The sequence below is a fragment of the Heptranchias perlo genome, unplaced genomic scaffold (assembly GCF_035084215.1).
Source record: "Heptranchias perlo isolate sHepPer1 unplaced genomic scaffold, sHepPer1.hap1 HAP1_SCAFFOLD_52, whole genome shotgun sequence".
Classification (NCBI taxonomy): domain Eukaryota; kingdom Metazoa; phylum Chordata; class Chondrichthyes; order Hexanchiformes; family Hexanchidae; genus Heptranchias; species Heptranchias perlo.
Genome location: NW_027139537.1, coordinates 4,082,662 through 4,101,841, shown reverse-complemented (window position 1 = coordinate 4,101,841; position 19,180 = coordinate 4,082,662). Strand labels below are relative to the sequence as shown.

The 19,180-nt window shown below is 46.7% G+C and overlaps 1 protein-coding gene across 1 annotated transcript in view; it reads right to left on the bottom strand.

Annotated features, from left to right (window-relative positions):
* Nucleotides 1–19,180, bottom strand: part of LOC137314534 (NACHT, LRR and PYD domains-containing protein 3-like) — a 215,810-nt gene that overhangs the window by 27,811 nt on the left and 168,819 nt on the right. The window lies entirely within an intron of this gene.

The window sequence follows — 19,180 nt, the reverse complement described above, 5'->3', positions numbered from 1 at the left end:
TGAGAGAGAGCACCTTACTTTAATCAGTGATGGGCGGGGGAGGGAGAATGAGTGAGAGCCCCTTACTTTAATCAGTGATGGGCGAGGGAGGGGGAGAGGGAGAATGAGTGAGAGCGCCCCTGACTTTAATCAGCGATGGGCGGAGGACGGGGAGAGGGAGTATGAGTGAGAGCCCCTTACTTTAATCAGTGATGGGCGGGGGGATGGGGGAGAGGGAGAATGAGCGAGAGCGCCCCTGACTTTAATCAGCGATGGGCGGAGGACGGGGAGAGGGAGTATGAGAGAGAGCCCCTTACTTTAATCAGTAATGTGGGGGGGGGGGGGAGAATGAGAGATGGCCCCTTATTTTAATCAGTGATGGGCGGGGGGATGGGGGAGAGGGAGAATGAGAGAGAGCCCCTTACTTTAATCTGTGATGGCCGGGGGGAGGGGGCAGAATGAGAGAGAGCACCTTACTTTAATCAGTGATGGGCGGGGGAGGGAGAATGAGTGAGAGCCCCTTACTTTAATCAGTGATGGGAGGGGGAGAGGGAGAATGAGAGAGAGCCCCTTACTTTAAACAGTAATGTGGGGGGGGGGGGGGGGGGAGGGAGAATGAGAGAGAGCCTCTGACTTTAATCAGTAATGTGGGGGGGGGGGAGGGAGAATGAGAGATGGCCCCTTACTTTAATCAGTAATCTGGGGGGGGGGGAGGGAGAATGAGAGATGGCCCCTTACTTTAATCAGTGATGGGCGGGGGGATGGGGGAGAGGGAGAATGAGAGAGAGCCTCTGACTTTAATCAGTAATGTGGGGGGGGGGGGGGGAGGGAGAATGAGAGATGGCCCCTTACTTTAATCAGTAATCTGGGGGGGGGGGAGGGAGAATGAGAGATGGCCCCTTACTTTAATCAGTGATGGGCGGGGGGATGGGGGAGAGGGAGAATGAGAGAGAGCTCCTTACTGTAATCAGTGATGGGCGGGGGAGGGGGGAGAATGAGAGAGAGCTCCTTACTGTAATCAGTGATGGGCGGGGGAGGGGGGAGAATGAGAGAGAGCCCCTTACTTTAATCGGTGATGGGCGGGGGAGGGAGAATGAGGGAGAGCCCCTTACTTTAATCAGTGATGGGCGGGGGAGGGGGAGAGGGAGAATGAGAGAGAGCCCCTTACTTTCATCAGTGATGGGCGGGGGGATGGGGGGGGGGAGGGAGAATGAGAGATGGCCCCTTACTGTCATCAGTGACGGGCGGGGGAGGGGGGGAGGGAGAATGAGAGAGAGCCCCTTACTTTAATCAGTGATGGGCGGGGGGATGGGCGAGAGGGAGAATGAGAGAGAGCCCCTTACTGTAATCAGTGATGGGCGGGGGAGGGGGGAGAATGAGAGAGAGCCCCTTACTTTAATCGGTGATGGGCGGGGGAGGGAGAATGAGGGAGAGCCCCTTACTTTAATCAGTGATGGGCGGGGGAGGGGGAGAGGGAGAATGAGAGAGAGCCCCTTACTTTAATCAGTGATGGGCGGGGGGATGGGGGGGGGAGGGAGAATGAGAGATGGCCCCTTACTGTCATCAGTGACGGGCGGGGGAGGGGGGGAGGGAGAATGAGAGAGAGCCCCTTACTTTAATCAGTGATGGGTTGGGGGAGGGAGAATGAGAGGGAGCCCGTTACTTTAATCAATGATGGGATGGGGGAGGGCGAATGAGAGAGAGCCCCTTACTTTAATCAGCGATGGGCGGGGGAGGGGGAGAGGGAGAATGAGAGAGAGCCCCTTACTATAATCAGTTATGGGCGGGGGAGGGGGAGCGGGAGAGGGAGAATGAGAGAGAGCCCCTGACTTTAATCAGCGATGGGCGGGGGAGGGGGAGAGGGAGAATGAGAGAGAGCCCCTTACTTTAATCAGTGATGGGCGGGGGAGAGGGAGAATGAGAGAGAGCCCATACTTTAATCAGTGATGGGCGAGGGAGGGGGAGAGGGAGAATGAGTGAGAGCCCCTTACTTTAATCAGTGATGGGCGAGGGAGGGGGAGAGGGAGAATGAGTGAGAGCCCCTTACTTTAATCAGTGATGGGCGGGGGGATGGGGGAGAGGGAGAATGAGAGAGAGCGCCCCTGACTTTAATCAGCGATGTGCGGAGGACGGGGAGAGGGAGTATGAGAGAGAGCCCCTTACTTTAATCAGTGATGGGCGGGGGAGGGGGAGAGGGAGAATGAGAGAGAACCCCTTCCTTTAATCAGTGATGGGCGGGGGAGGGGGAGAGGGAGAATGAGAGAGAGCCCCTTACTTTAATCAGTGATGGGCGGGGGGATGGGGGAGCGGGAGAATGAGAGAGAGCGCCCCTTACTTTAATCAGCGATGGGCGGAGGAGGGGGAGAGGGAGTATGAGAGAGAGCCCCTTACTTTAATCAGTGATGGGCGGGGGAGGGGGAGAGGGAGAATGAGAGAGAACCCCTTCCTTTAATCAGTGATGGGCGGGGGAGGGGGAGAGGGAGAATGAGAGAGAGCCCCTTACTTTCATCAGTGATGGGCGGGGGGATGGGGGGGGAGGGAGAATGAGAGATGGCCCCTTACTGTCATCAGTGACGGGCGGGGGAGGGGGGGAGGGAGAATGAGAGAGAGCCCCTTACTTTAATCAGTGATGGGTTGGGGGAGGGAGAATGAGAGGGAGCCCGTTACTTTAATCAATGATGGGATGGGCGAGGGCGATTGAGAGAGAGCCCCTTACTTTAATCAGCGATGGGCGGGGGAGGGGGAGAGGGAGAATGAGAGAGAGCCCCTTACTATAATCAGTTATGGGCGGGGGAGGGGGAGGGGGAGAGGGAGAATGAGAGAGAGCCCCTGACTTTAATCAGCGATGGGCGGGGGAGGGGGAGAGGGAGAATGAGAGAGAGCCCCTTACTTTAATCAGTGATGGGCGGGGGAGAGGGAGAATGAGAGAGAGCCCATACTTTAATCAGTGATGGGCGAGGGAGGGGGAGAGGGAGAATGAGTGAGAGCCCCTTACTTTAATCAGTGATGGGCGGGGGGATGGGGGAGAGGGAGAATGAGAGAGAGCCCCTTACTTGAATCAGTGATGGGCGGGGGAGGGGGAGAGGGAGAATGAGAGAGAACCCCTTCCTTTAATCAGTGATGGGCGGGGGGATGGGGGAGCGGGAGAATGAGAGAGAGCGCCCCTTACTTTAATCAGCGATGGGCGGGGGGATGGGGGAGAGGGAGAATGAGAGAGAGCCCCTTACTTTAATCTGTGATGGCCGGGGGGAGGGGGGAGAATGAGAGAGAGCACCTTACTTTAATCAGTGATGGGCGGGGGAGGGAGAATGAGTGAGAGCCCCTTACTTTAATCAGTGATGGGCGGGGGGATGGGGGAGAGGGAGAATGAGCGAGAGCGCCCCTGACTTTAATCAGCGATGGGCGGAGGACGGGGAGAGGGAGTATGAGAGAGAGCCCCTTACTTTAATCAGTAATGTGGGGGGGGGAGGGAGAATGAGAGATGGCCCCTTATTTTAATCAGTGATGGGCGGGGGGATGGGGGAGAGGGAGAATGAGACAGAGCCCCTTACTTTAATCTGTGATGGCCGGGGGGAGGGGGCAGAATGAGAGAGAGCACCTTACTTTAATCAGTGATGGGCGGGGGAGGGAGAATGAGTGAGAGCCCCTTACTTTAATCAGTGATGGGAGGGGGAGAGGGAGAATGAGAGAGAGCCCCTTACTTTAAACAGTAATGTGGGGGGGGGGGGGGAGGGAGAATGAGAGATGGCCCCTTACTTTAATCAGTGATGGGCGGGGGGATGGGGGAGAGGGAGAATGAGAGAGAGCCTCTGACTTTAATCAGTAATGTGGGGGGGGGGGAGAATGAGAGATGGCCCCTTACTTTAATCAGTAATCTGGGGGGGGGGGAGGGAGAATGAGAGATGGCCCCTTACTTTAATCAGTGATGGGCGGGGGGATGGGCGAGAGGGAGAATGAGAGAGAGCCCCTTACTGTAATCAGTGATGGGCGGGGGAGGGGGGAGAATGAGAGAGAGCCCCTTACTTTAATCGGTGATGGGCGGGGGAGGGAGAATGAGGGAGAGCCCCTTACTTTAATCAGTGATGGGCGGGGGAGGGGGAGAGGGAGAATGAGAGAGAGCCCCTTACTTTAATCAGTGATGGGCGGGGGGATGGGGGGGGGGAGGGAGAATGAGAGATGGCCCCTTACTGTCATCAGTGACGGGCGGGGGAGGGGGGGAGGGAGAATGAGAGAGAGCCCCTTACTTTAATCAGTGATGGGTTGGGGGAGGGAGAATGAGAGGGAGCCCGTTACTTTAATCAATGATGGGATGGGGGAGGGCGAATGAGAGAGAGCCCCTTACTTTAATCAGCGATGGGCGGGGGAGGGGGAGAGGGAGAATGAGAGAGAGCCCCTTACTATAATCAGTTATGGGCGGGGGAGGGGGAGCGGGAGAGGGAGAATGAGAGAGAGCCCCTGACTTTAATCAGCGATGGGCGGGGGAGGGGGAGAGGGAGAATGAGAGAGAGCCCCTTACTTTAATCAGTGATGGGCGGGGGAGAGGGAGAATGAGAGAGAGCCCATACTTTAATCAGTGATGGGCGAGGGAGGGGGAGAGGGAGAATGAGTGAGAGCCCCTTACTTTAATCAGTGATGGGCGGGGGGATGGGGGAGAGGGAGAATGAGAGAGAGCGCCCCTGACTTTAATCAGCGATGTGCGGAGGACGGGGAGAGGGAGTATGAGAGAGAGCCCCTTACTTTAATCAGTGATGGGCGGGGGAGGGGGAGAGGGAGAATGAGAGAGAACCCCTTCCTTTAATCAGTGATGGGCGGTGGAGGGGGAGAGGGAGAATGAGAGAGAGCCCCTTACTTTAATCAGTGATGGGCGGGGGGATGGGGGAGCGGGAGAATGAGAGAGAGCGCCCCTTACTTTAATCAGCGATGGGCGGAGGAGGGGGAGAGGGAGTATGAGAGAGAGCCCCTTACTTTAATCAGTGATGGGCGGGGGAGGGGGAGAGGGAGAATGAGAGAGAACCCCTTCCTTTAATCAGTGATGGGCGGGGGAGGGGGAGAGGGAGAATGAGAGAGAGCCCCTTACTTTAATCAGTGATGGGTGGGAGAGGGAGAATGAGAGATGGCCCCTTACTTTAATCAGTGATGGGTTGGGGGAGGGGGGGAGGGAGAATGAGAGATGGCCCCTTACTTTAATCAGTGATGGGTGGGGGAGGGGTTGAGGTAGAATGAGAGAGCCCCTTACTTTAATCAGTGATGGGTGGGAGAGGGAGAATGACAGAGAGCCCCTTACTTTGAACAGTCCAACTTGTTTCCTGTTTTAATATAAAATGCTGACTGTTCAGATTTCCCACATTCCTGAGCTGCTCGCATTGACTTAAATGACATTAACTTCCAGCGAATATCCTGCAATTTTCTGCGTCTGGCCCGAGGGACTTCAAAGCTCGGTTTGTTCGTCTTAGAGCAGGTAAAGGGGAGATTTAATAGTGGAGTTTTGATCGGGTAGATCGGGAGAAACTCTTTCCACTGGCAGGAGGGTCGGTTACCAGAGGACGCAGATTGATGAGAATTGGGAAAAAAGCCAGGTTGGAGATGAGTGGAATTTTCCTTACGCAGCGAGTTGTTCTGATCTGGAACCGAATGCCTGATAGGGCTGTGGAAGCAGATTCGTGTTTAAAATCTACCCCAATGACTCTGTCTATAACTGATGCTCCGACTGTCCAGTCGCTCGCGGTGAACAAATTTGTTTAGTAACTTTCAAAATGGAATTGGTTAATCACTTGTAAAGGAGAAAGTTTGCAGGACTATTGGGAAAGTGCAGGGGGGTGGGATTAAATGGATACCACTTTCAAAGAGCCAGCACGGACAGCAGGGGCCAAATGGCCTCCTTCTGTGCTGTCTGCTTCAAATCAATGGGGGGATTGTAAATCGAAGCATTTACGTCATTTGAGCTCTAAATACGAAACTTAACTCGCATCAAACCCACGTGAAACAGCTGGTAGGAAGAGTAAAGGCAACGCGAGGTTTCGGGTTCTGTCCCACATGATTTTTATATGTCAGTAACATTTAGCGGAAGAGGTGACAGCGAGGTTGATGTGCGCTGACACTTCCTGGAGGGCTCCACTCAGATTGTGTCCAGGGGAGAGCAAGGCGGGGAGATCAGCCGAATCCCCGAGTACCAGAGTCCTGACTGGGGACAGGGAGAGCAAGGCGGAGAGATCAGCCGAATCCACGAGTACCAGAGTCCTGACTGGGGACAGTGAGAGCAAGGCGGGGAGATCAGCCGAATCCCCGAGTACCAGAGTCCTGACTGGGGACAGTGAGAGCAAGGCGGAGAGATTAGCCGAATCTACGAGTACCAGAATCTTCACTGTGGACAGGGAGAGCAAGGCGGGGAGATCAACCGAATCCCCGAGTAGCAGAGTCCTGACCGGGGACAGGGAGAGCAAGGCGGGGAGATCAGCCTGATCCCCGAGTATCAAGTCCTGACTGGCGACAGGGCCCGTGCGGACCAGATCACATGTCGCTTCAGTCTTTTCAATGGACGAATTGGGTGAGTGACTGAGAATGATGAGAGTGGGGGATTATATCGAAGGAAACACATGTCTGCATTTAGTGCAGATCTCTCCTCTTTTTCTCTCGTCACACACACGGTTCTGGGTGGAAACCAGGTGGTGATCAGAATTAAAGATAAAACCTAATGCAGAGAATCAATCAACACCAAATACGGGTGACCCCATTATTCTCAGGTGGATGTTAGGGTCGAATTGAAACCCAGAGCGACTTTAATCAAAACACAGTGGAATTGAATAAACCTTTTGGTAAACATTAAACTGAAGGGGGAACTGAGTCGGTCTCAAAATGTCTGCCTCTGAGTGACAGAAAGTAACAGCAACATGCTGAAACTTGCAGGGACAGAGGCGAACGGTTTCCGTTTGTGTTAACTCACTTCCTCAACCTTTTAATCTATAAGAACAAGACGCTTTTGCACTTTGCATGTGGTCTGCCCTTGCTGTGTCTGATTGAACGTTTGATATGGACATGTGTCTTCTGGCAATTTAACTTGTTAAATACCAGTCCGTGTACGATTTTAGAAGTGGTTGATGGTTAAAGGTTAGATTTCATCATCCTGCCGCTTCTCCCCCAACAGAAAATACACACAGATACTCAGTCACTCGCTAATATACAGAGGCATCCTCTGTCTCCCTCTCACACACACAAACTCACTCAGATATACAGAGCCATTTTCTCTCTCTCTCTCTCTCTGCCTCTCACATACACAAACACTCAGTCAGTCCCACATTGATACACAGTGTGTCTCCCTCCGTCACGTCTACACACACCTGCTCAGAGTCACTCAGATATACAGACACATCCTCTCTCTCTCTCTCTCTCTCTCTCTCTCTCTCTCTGTCTCTCTCTCACACACACACACACCCACTCAGTTGTTCACTGATGCACAATGTATCTGGCTCCATCACATAAACACACATTCAGAGTCTCACAGTTAGACAGAGGCATCCATTGTCTCTCTCTCATACTCATACAATCCTCAGTTGCTCACTGATAAAATCTGTTTCACTCTCCCTCTCTCTCATGTCCACACAAACATTAAGATTCACTCACTGAAACAGACACGAGTTCACTTCCCCTATCTCTCTCTATCAAACACACAAAGAATCACTGACTGATATACCCACGCCTCCTCTATATCTCAAATGGTACATTGCCATCTTTTGGGGTCGGTACCCGAGAGAGCCTGCCCCGCCCATTGTGTAAGGAACGGTAAACTGCCATCCTGTGGTGACACGGTGCCCTCCCCGCCCCATTGTGCCATACACGGTACACTGCCATCCTGTGGTGACAAAGTGCCCTCCCCGCCCCCTTGTTCGAGACAAGGTACAATGCCATCCTGTGGTGACAAAGTGCCCTCCCCGCCCCGTTGTATCAGACACGGTACAATGTCATCATTGGTGACACCGTGCCCTCCCTGAAGTGTGAGTCCTTCGATCATATCCATTGTGTTTGGACAGTGGCCCCAATAAATCTTTCAATTCCAATTACGCATTCAACTACTGATATTTTTGGGGATAGTGATTTGATTTATCCTAAAACTAAGAATGGGCCATATTTGTTCACACATTCTACTTCAAATCATTTCGTTACTGATCGTGATTTTATCTAATCAGAGATATTTTATTACAGGCATGAGAATGAGTTGTAATCTATCGTCCAGTTCTGTACATCAATGACCATTTATAGCAAAATAGAAACAAGTTAATTGCTGAGAGCTTCTATTTTCTCTTGTTCTCTTAAATATGGTCAAAGTTCCCACCACATTCCCACACTGAGGTGTTGTTATTACAGTTAATACCTATTTGACTGTTAAATATTGTTATTAAAATGTCTCACTTGTAGTTACAAACGTTGCTTCCCCACCCCCACGTGCCAGAACTTTGGAATTTGCAGCTAACTGGAGACACATCCAGCCTCTGAGTCAGGAACTGTCAATTCAAGACGGTTAGAAACCCGGTCCACAGTTGTTAATAGGACTTATACTCATCGCAGTGTCCAAACAGTAACACTCACAGCAGGGGAAATCTCTTCTTTCTGTGATAAATCAGTCCCATGTTATGTTATGTTTTGTAAATATTCAGTGAAGTGAACTCACTGTAATAGTCACACTTCCCAGTCACGGTGTTGGGGCAGTACAGCTGCCTTCTGTGGGTAGAACCATATCCCTGAGGATATTGTCCCATCAACTCTCCCTGTTTGTCGATGATGCCACTAAAATACACTTGGAAACTGGGGGTCTCGCCCCTGGATGGAGTTCAGCCAGAAAATATAAAGGAATGGTCACTGATTCACAAATAGCAAATGTGATCCTAAAACCAGGGGCGGGACATGGAGAAGGAATTGCCTCTAACTAGGGCTGGAGAATGAAACGATCACATATTGTGGTCGGGGTGGGAAAGAGACATGGAATGTGGGAACAGAGTTCCTCAAACAGTGTGTTTATTCAATCAAATATTTGTTGTTCTATTGTTTAAGTTTCAATTACTTTTATTTTAATTCAAAATTAGAGGGAAAGTGTAGATTACATTCTCCTTCACACAGTCAATGTTTGTCTCATTTTCTGCCCTGCCATTATTAGATCTCCCGGTGAATGACGGAGTGATTGAGAAAAGCCCACAGCTGGAAGTAAACAGGGATTGTAGACTGAGGAACAACAGCAGGTGAATCAGCACAGGATTGTGAGAGCAGCAACCAGAGAGAATCCTTCCGATTCAAAGAGCTTCCATAGATCGACTGGGGAGAAAGGTAAGAGACAGTCCCACTTACTCAGATAAACACTGGTCCTGTTGACGGTCCACAATGGTTACAAGTTAAGGGGCGAAATGGTGAGAATGAGACTGGGAGAGTCTGATCACCGAGTACAATTATCCAGCATGAGGCAGTGCAATTAAATGTGAAGTAAGATCAGTTTCTATCTCAAAACACACAGTCACTGATGAATCTTGTGTCTGTTTTTGAGTGAAGGGGTTTGATCGAAGAAGTGGCTCCAGTCTGAGGCAGAGCCCAGCAGATATACAGTGTCTCCCCGCCCCCAGCATCAAATCGGAATGAACCCACCTTGATAGCCCTCATAATATCGATATTAAGCTGTGTGTTAAGGTAGTACCAGACAGTGTTACCGAATTCAAATATATTTCAGATTCAACTATCAAAATCAATCATCCTACTGGGTTTTACTTAATGTTATTTCCCATCAGTAAATCTATTTCTGAATTTCAAAATTACAGTTGAATTAAATGATTACCATTTCGATATAATTTGGTGATAAAATGATATGTAGATCTTAAATTTTAATAAAGATTTGTAAAATTTCTTCCATTTGATTATTTTGTGTGTGGTGTCACAATAAAGACCATCCTAAAACTCACTTCTTTGACCAAAATTTTGGCCATTTTCTGTCTGATTCGGCATCTGTGAAGCGCCTTGGGATGTTTTTTCGATGTTAAAGGCTCTGTGGTGATGCAAGTTGTTGCTGTTGTGTGTTTATTATACTAGTGTCAGTGTGAGTGAAACAGCAGGAATTCAATTTTACAAAGTCTCAAACTTGGTTATAAATTAATGCCGGAGAATAACTTCAAATATAGTTTGGAGAAATTACTGATCCGAGATTTAATCATTTTTACATTTCCACAGTGGGGAAAGGAAATGACACTGGGACTGATAGTTTGATTGGGAGCACATTCGTGAGACACACATACAACTGCCAGTCACAAACGTGATTATATAAAAACAGTCAAATCCACCACTTGAACATTGAGACTGTAAAACCCAGAACGACATTCTCTAAATAAATATTGTGCATCACCTGAATGTTTAAAGTTACACGATTCATAACATTATACATTAGTGTTAATATTAGAACAGTGGTAAATCTCCTCACCTCCTACAATGCTCATTAATGTTAATATTAGAACAGCGGTAAATCTCCTCACCTCCCACAGTGCTCATTAGTGTTAATATTAGAACAGTGGTAAATCTCCTGACTTCCTACAGTTTTCATTAGTGTTAATATTAGAACAGTGGTAAATCTCCTCACCTCACACAGTGCTCATTAGTGTTAATATTAGAACAGTGGTAAATCTCCTCACCTTCTACAGTGATTGTCAGGTGCTGACACCATGGGGATGTGGTAAATATATTCCAGTAGAAACACCAACCAGGACACCTCTCCATGAACACACGGACACTTTCACTGCCCAAAGGCACCAGAGGAATCCCACCCAGCTATATATTGTGTATGAGGATAGATATCATATTCATAAAGTATCTGAATTTAATGACGAAACTCAACAAATCAAAAATATTCAACACAATTTGTGAATAAAAATAACACAATTGCCTCAGACTGTGTTAAACCGAGTGAAGGGTCATTTAATCCATCAATGATCACCCCGCTCCAGATTTCCCTCCAGAATATTCACTGCCTCAGGAATAAGGCTGGTTCTGGCCTGTACTGTGTGAGTAAATCTTACCAAGGGACGCTCCCAGTTCAGAGTCTCTGCCGATGGGTTCCCGTCTGGAACTGGGTTGTGGAGATCAGCGGGACTCACTGGACTTCACTGGGCAGCTGTCCATGTCACACCTGATGTGGAGCGTTGATCATAACACTCGGGAAATGCTCGATCCCAGAGCGAACAGCTGTTGTGCTGATGGGGGAGGAGAGACTTGGAATCATGTTTAACAAGGCAATGCTCTCCTGCTTATTTTAATATTTCCGTCTAACCCTCCTATTTATATTATATTTATTACAGGGCATCAGAATCTGGGAACGTCTGTCACCACCATGGCTGAAGGTTCAAACAGGGGAGAAGATCCAACATCTTCAACAAGAATGAGAATGTACACAGGTACGTTCAGAAAATTCTTCACAATACAATTTCCGTCCTGACAAAGGGTCCAGATCAGGAGCAAGAACCTGCAGTTCACACAGGAAGATGTAACAGTACAGATACCGTGTAGATAGAGGGAAGTGAGTGACCATCTAGAGGCATAGTGCAGTCACAGGTGTAGGGATCTCCTGAGTACTGGAACTGTCCAATTGATACCTGATGGTGGGGACTGTAAGGTGGACAGAGACAGTGACTCAGAGGATGGTCTTCCTGAGTAACAGTATGAGGCCAGGGAGCAGGGGGACACCCCGAGTGGGGCGGGGGTGAGAGGCAGGTGGGACACAGGAATAGGAGAGTGATAGTGATGGGATATTCCATAGTCAGGGAATAGACAGGCTCTTCTGCAGCCCTGAGCAGGTCCCGATCTGAACCGATCAAGAACAATGGTTTTACAGACTGGGTGAATGGAGCAGGAGGGAAGGGTTCACGGTCTTGGCGAATAGAGTGAGTTTAGGGAGAAGGGAAGGGACGGACACGATATGAACCGACCACCATTGGTTTTACAGACTGGGTGAATGGAGCAGGAGGGAAGGGTTCACGGTCTCGGGGCACGAGGGTGAGTTCAGAAAGAAGGGAAGGGACGGTCACGGTCTTAATCGAACAACAATGGTTTTACAGACTGGGTGAATGGAGCAGCGGGAGGGTTTCAGCTGATAATCTGGAGGGTGGGAAATATCCGGGTCTGAGATGAGAGAACGGAATTCATAAAACTGTTGGAGCAGGAACAGAAGATTTATGAAATAATGAAAAGTTATTGGCAGGTAAAAAGGAAGGTGGTTTTGAAGTATTGAGAGATAAAGTCACTTGGTATTAAAAAAACACAATAAACGGAAACGGGTCAACATTCCAAAAAATCGGAGTTATGGTTGAGTTTTATCTCTAAATATACAAATCACTCCAAACACATTTGGAAAATCAGAATCATGAGAGATGTGATCTAGTATCTGCAAGACAGGGCCTGAGTTTTCACAGGACTCAGCGCAAAACGTTCTTGGTTATCACATTTTGAGGAGAAAGAAAAATACCTCTGGTCGCCAGTATTAATAAAGCTTCTATGACAGAGCTGGAACAATAACAACTTGCATTTATATAGCGCCTTTAATATAGTAAAACTACCCAAGGGGCCTCACAGGAGCGATTATCAAACAAAATTTGACACAGAGTCAAATAAGGAGATATTAGAACTGGTGACGGAAAGCTTGGTCAAAGAGGTAGGTTTCAAGGATATTCCAAAAGGAGAACAGAGAGGGAAAGAGAAGGATTTGGATCTGAGAAACATCGCCGAGGTGGATAAATCACTGGCCCCAGAGATAACACACCCGAGGCTGTTAAAGGAAGTCAGAGAGGAGATAGGAGGGATTCTGACCCCAATTTCTCAATCCTCGCTTGTTATCAAAAATATCCAGGTGGACTGAAGGAGCCCAAGTAATGTCTCTGCTAAAATAGGGAGAGAGGGTCAACGGGTAACTGGAGACCAATTAGTCTCCGTCAGTAGTGGGCAAACTCCTAGAATCTGTAATTCCAGATCGAATTCGTGAACGTTTCGAAATGCAGGGGATGATCAGGGGAGGCTGGAAATGATTCGCTGCAGACAAGCTGTATTTGACAAATCTGATGCAGCTTTGTTGAGAGGTGACAATATAGGTCGATGGAATGTATCACATGCGGTGTCTCTGGGTTTTCAGAAGGTGTTTGATAATGTGGCTCACAGGAGGCTTCAGCCGTTTGTTATAAGAGGAAATGTAACCGCCCGGATAGAAAGTCGATAATGTGTTTAGTTTTCTCCATTTTTGCTCACAGATCCGAACACTGCAATCACTGAGTTCCTGACAAATTGCGACGACTATCATCTGTTCCAGTTGACGAAATTCTACCGGGACAGACTAGAACAGGCGATTGAAGAAGGGGTGGACGGAGTCAGCTCGTTGTTAACATACGAGTGGCATTTCAGTGGACAGGAACATCGGGTAAGTGGGCTGGAAACAGAATGAGTTTGGATTATTTAAACAGCAGGGAACTAACAGGATATGAGATCTTAGAATCAAACAATGTTACAGAACAGAAACAGGCCAAATAGGAAATAAATGGATCAAACTGAAAATACAGTGAATCTGAAACAATGATACGATGAGAGGAAAATACCCAGTGGATCGGTCAGTGCTTGCACAAAGGATAGAGGGATGCTTCGGGTATAACTTTTCTGTGGACTGAAAAAAAGGAAACAGTTTCAGTGGGACTGGGAAAAGGAGAGACCAATATATTAATTATTGTTCTTTACAGAAAGTCATTGATCTCGTGGAGAAGGGAAACAGGGCGGACAGTTCCAAACTTCTCCTAAATCTGGTGATGGAGAAAGGCTCTCGGGCCCGAAGGGTGATGTGGGAATCCTTTGTGAACATGCACCATGCGGTACCAAAGTTGGACAAAATACTGAAAGAGATGCAGGAACTTGGTACGGTAAAATCACACACTGAATTCAATTTCAGATTGAAAAACTGCAGAATTTACTTTAATATTACACAGATCAGATTTCATGAAAGCTCATTGATTTAAACAGGTCCTGATCCATTTGATTATATGAACATCGGACGAGGTTTAACTGAAATACCCAGTCACCTGAAAGGTAAGTGATGAAATGGAGATTTCAAACTATTTATTTCACTTCTGAGAATCAGAATGTTTGACTGTAGACTTTTGTTTAGAGATTGTCAGAATCTGGGAATCAGAAATTCAAAGGGTGGAGGGAACAGAAATGAAACCTCGTTAGGAATATGCGGAGGTTGCATTATTTCACTTAATCCAGCTGATGATCGCCAGAACTTGTTAAATCCCCACACACCTGGCAGGATCCTGATACACTGTGAATACCCATACACACCTGGCATGATCCTGATACACTGTGAATCCCCATACACACCTGGTAGGATCCTGATACACCGTGAATCCCCATTCACAACTCCTATGAGGCACATAGAAGCTCTGGGCTCAGAATTAATGAGCAGTGCCCTAAGCCAGACTTTAAGGTTGACCGACTACTCTAGAAATCTGGCCCACCATCAACGGTAGGGAAAGAGGTGGAGAAATGCAAAATATTAAAATATTTTCATTACACAGCACAGAATGAGACGTCGGTGTTCGATCTGATCTGAGAAGATGTTTAGATGTTAACACAATAGATCATTAATCCGTGGAGTAATGTGAGGGAAAGACAATATTCAGGGTAATTCGGAAGTTCTGGGCTGGCTTCCTAATGGCAGTGAAAGAGAGAACTTATTCTACTCAAAGAATAGTCCTTTAACTCGGGGTCTTTTTAGACCCAATGGAATGACTAATGGCAGTGAAAGAGTGAACTTATTCTACTCAAAGAATAGCCCTTTAACTCAGGGTCTTTTTAGACCCAATGGAATGACTAATGGCAGTGAAAGAGTGAACTTATTCTACTCAAAGAATAGTCCTTTATCTCAGGGTCTTTTTAGACCCAATGGAATGACTAATGGCAGTGAAAGAGAGAACTTATTCCACTCAAAGAATAGTCCTTTAACTCGGGGTCTTTTTAGACCCAATGGAATGACTAATGGCAGTGAAAGAGTGAACTTATTCTACTCAAAGAATAGTCCTTTAACTCAGGGTCTTTTTAGACCCAATGGAATGACTAATGGCAGTGAAAGAGTGAACTTATTCTACTCAAAGAATAGTCCTTTATCTCAGGGTCTTTTTAGACCCAATGGAATGACTAATGGCAGTGAAAGAGAGAACTTATTCCACTCAAAGAATAGTCCTTTAACTCAGGGTCTTTTTAGACCCAATAGAATGACTAATGGCAGTGAAAGAGTGAACTTATTCCACTCAAAGAATAGTCCTTTAACTCAGGGTCTTTTTAGACCCAATGGAATGACTAATGGCAGTGAAAGAGTGAACTTATTCTACTCAAAGAATAGTCCTTTAACTCAGGGTCTTTTTAGACCCAATGGAATGACTAATGGCAGTGAAAGAGAGAACTTATTCCACTCAAAGAATAGTCCTTTAACTCAGGGTCTTTTTAGACCCAATGGAATGACTGATGGCAGTGAAAGAGAGAACTTATTCCACTCAAAGAATAGTCCTTTAACTCAGGGTCTTTTTAGACCCAATGGAATGACTGATGGCAGTGAAAGAGAGAACTTATTCTACTCAAAGAATAGTCATTTAACTCACGGTCTTTTTAGACCCAATGGAATGACTGATGGAAACAGATTTGTAATTACCCAAACCTGCATTGTAGGAATTTCAGACCAAAATGAAACAACGGAGTATAATTATTGGGAGAACAGTTGAAATGAACTGCGAATGTTTTCTGCTCTAACATTGCACTGAGTGATGTGGGCAGTAGTTCTAATTCTAATTCTATGAAAGGACTGTTATAAAAACACATTAAATATAGGTGCAAAGCTGCTGAAAAATTGTTCACAATTTCTGAAATACAATATAACGGGAGAATGATTAGAGACAGGAAAAGGCCATTTGGCCCAAATAAGCCTGCCTCTTTTTGAGAGATGGCCCCACCTACTCCTCCTCTCAGTGTATCCACAGAAACACGTTCAATTGTCTTTTAACCCCACTTACACTGCCCCTTCAGTGTGTTTCCCTGGTAACTGGGTCCCCCGCTCTCTGACCCTTCAGTGAGAAAATTACCCTGATTTCTCTTCTTATTTCCGACTTTAAATTTTCTCCGTCTCTAATTATTTTCATGAGTGTGAGCCTTTTTCCTGCATTAAAGTTGTGAATTACGTTGAAATGATTCAATACCGAAGTCTCTTACACTAACAAGATACATCAAACCCTCTCACCATTCCCTCAACCTAAACTCCTAATACCTTAAATTGTCTTTCTTAATCCCCCCTGTACCTTCAGAATGTCAGTAATATTTACCTGTGATCAGGTGACTAAAGAAGTATAGGTCTGATACAATAACATTGAAACTTCTGTTCATTCACAGTCTGTCCCTCTCCCAGTGCCCACAATATCCCAGATAAACTGCCCGAGGTCTGATACAATAACAGTGGAACTTCTGTCCATTCACAGTCTGTCCCTCTCCCAGTGCCCACAACACCCCAGATAACCTGCCCGCGATCTGATACAATAACAGTGGAACTTCTGTCCATTCACAGTCTGTCCCTCTCCGAGTGCCCACAATATCACAGATAACCTGCCAGAGGTCTGATACAATAACAGTGGGACTTCTGTCCATTTACATTCTGTCCCTCTCCCAGTGCCCACAATATCCCAGATAACCTGCCCGAGGTCTGACACAATAACTGTGGGACTTCTGTCCATTTACAGTCTGTCCCTCTCCCAGTGCCCACAATATCCCAGATAACCTGCCCGAGGTCCGTTCCAATAACAGTGGAACTTCTGTCCATTCACAGACTCTCCCTCTCGCAGTGCCCACAATACCCCAGATAACCTGCCCACGGTCTGATACATTAGAATCATAAAATTTTTACAGCACAGAAGAAGTCCGTTCAGCCCATCGAGCCCCTGCCGGCTCTTTGCAAGAGCTACCGAGTGCGCCACATTCCCCTGCTATTTCCCCGTAGCCCTGCAAAACTTTTCCTTCAAGTATTTATCGAATTCCTTTTCGAAAGCCACGATTGAATTTGCTTCCACAAACCCTTTCAGAGAGAGCAGTCCAGACCATAACTACTCGCTACTTTAAAAAAGTTTATTCTCCTGTCGCCATTGGTTCTTTTGCGAATCACTTTCAATCTGTGTCCTGTGGTTCTCGACCGTCCGATCAATGGGAACAGTTTCTCCTTATTTACTTGACCTAAACCCTTCATGGATTTGAAAACTTCTATCAAATCTCCTCTCAATCTTCTCTGCTCCAAGTGGAACAACCCCGGCTTCTCCAGTCTAATCACGTAACTGAAGTTCCTCATCCCTGGAGCGATTCGAATAAATCTTTTCTGCATCATCTCTAAGGCCTTCACATCCTTCGTAAAGTGCGGTGCCCAGAATTGGACGCAGTACTCCAGTTGTGGCCAAACTAGGGAATTATAAAGCTTCATCATCACTTCCTTGTTTTTGTCGTCTATGCATCTATTTTTCAAGCCAAGTATCCCGTATGCTTTTTAAACTGCTTTCTCAACTTGTCCTGTCACCTTCAAAAATTTGTGAACATACACCCCCAGGTCTCTCTGTTCCTACACCCCCTTTAGAATGATACCATTTAGTTTATATTGCCTCTCCTCATTCTTCCTGCCAAAATGTTTCACTTCGCACTTCTCTGCGTTAAATTGTATCTGCATATGTCCGCCCATTCCACCAGCCTGTCTATGTCCTATTGAAGTCTATCACTATCCTCCTCACTGTTTACTGCACTTTCACGTTTTGCGTCACCCAGATCCAAGTCATTAATATATAGCAAAACAAGCAGTGGTCCGAGTACCGACTCTTGGGGAACACCAATGTAAACCTTCCTCCAGTCCAAAAAACAACCGTTCACCACGACTCTCTGTTTCCTGTCACTGAGCCAATTTCGTATCCATGCTGCCACTGCCCCTTTTATTCCATGGCTTTCAAATTTGCTAATAAGCCTATTTTGCGACACTTTATAAAACGCCTTTTGAAAGTCCATATCAACATCAATCGTATTGCACTCCTCAACGCAATCTGTCACCTCATTTAAAAACTCAATCAAGATAGTTAAACACGATTTACCTTTAACAAATCGGTGCTGGCTTTGCTTAACTAATCCACACTTAATAAATTGAATACTAATTTTGTCCCGGATTATCGTTTCTAAAAGCTTCCCCACAACTGAGGTTAAACAATAGATTTCTGCCCATTTCAGTCTATTCAGTACACACAGTATCCCAGATAACCTGCCCTAGACCTGATACAATAACAGTGGGACTTCTGTCCATTCACAGTCTGTCTCTCTCCCAGTGCCCACAATAATCAAGATAACTTGCCCAAGGACTGACGAAATGACACTGACGAGTAAAGTGATAATGAGAAGTTGTTACTTTTTTCAAAATAACTAACATTGAGAACCACTTTCTGTCTGTTCTCATTGAAGATGTTCAACAGAAACACAAGGAAACACTCCGGGTCCAAACTGAAACACTGAGAGTGAACACGATCCGAATAAAGGAGAAGGTTAAGATTTTCCAGCTGGTCAATCTATACACTGAGCTAACGGTCATTTCTACTGTTCGAGATCGGACACTTGTAGAACATGAACTGCTGGCAAGAGGCCGAGAGCATGAAGAGTGGAGAGAGAAACATCTCCGGAGAGAACTGGAAAAAATCCGAACAGATCAATTGTTCCAGAGCAGTTTTTCTCAGAGAGGCAGTTTGTTCCAGAAAATGAAGAGTTTCTTCCAGCGATCCAGTTCTGGGAGTTCAGCAGCAGTGAGCGGAGTCGCGGGGATTGGAAAAACAACAATGGTACAAAAGATTGTTTATGACTGGGCCACTGGGAAAATATACCCACACTTTCAATTTGTTTTCAGTTTTAAATTCCGGGATTTGAACGCTATTAACTGTGGAATAAACCTGAGGAATCTGATACTGGATATGTATCCTTACTTTGGGAATATTCTGGGAGATCTCTGGAAGAACCCAGTAGGATTACTGTTTATATTCGATGGTTTAGATGAATTCAAGGACAGTATCGATTTTGATAACAATCGGAGAAATACAGAGGCTGATTACATGTGCACAGATCCTGAAGACTGGTGTGAAGTGTCTGACATTGTGTA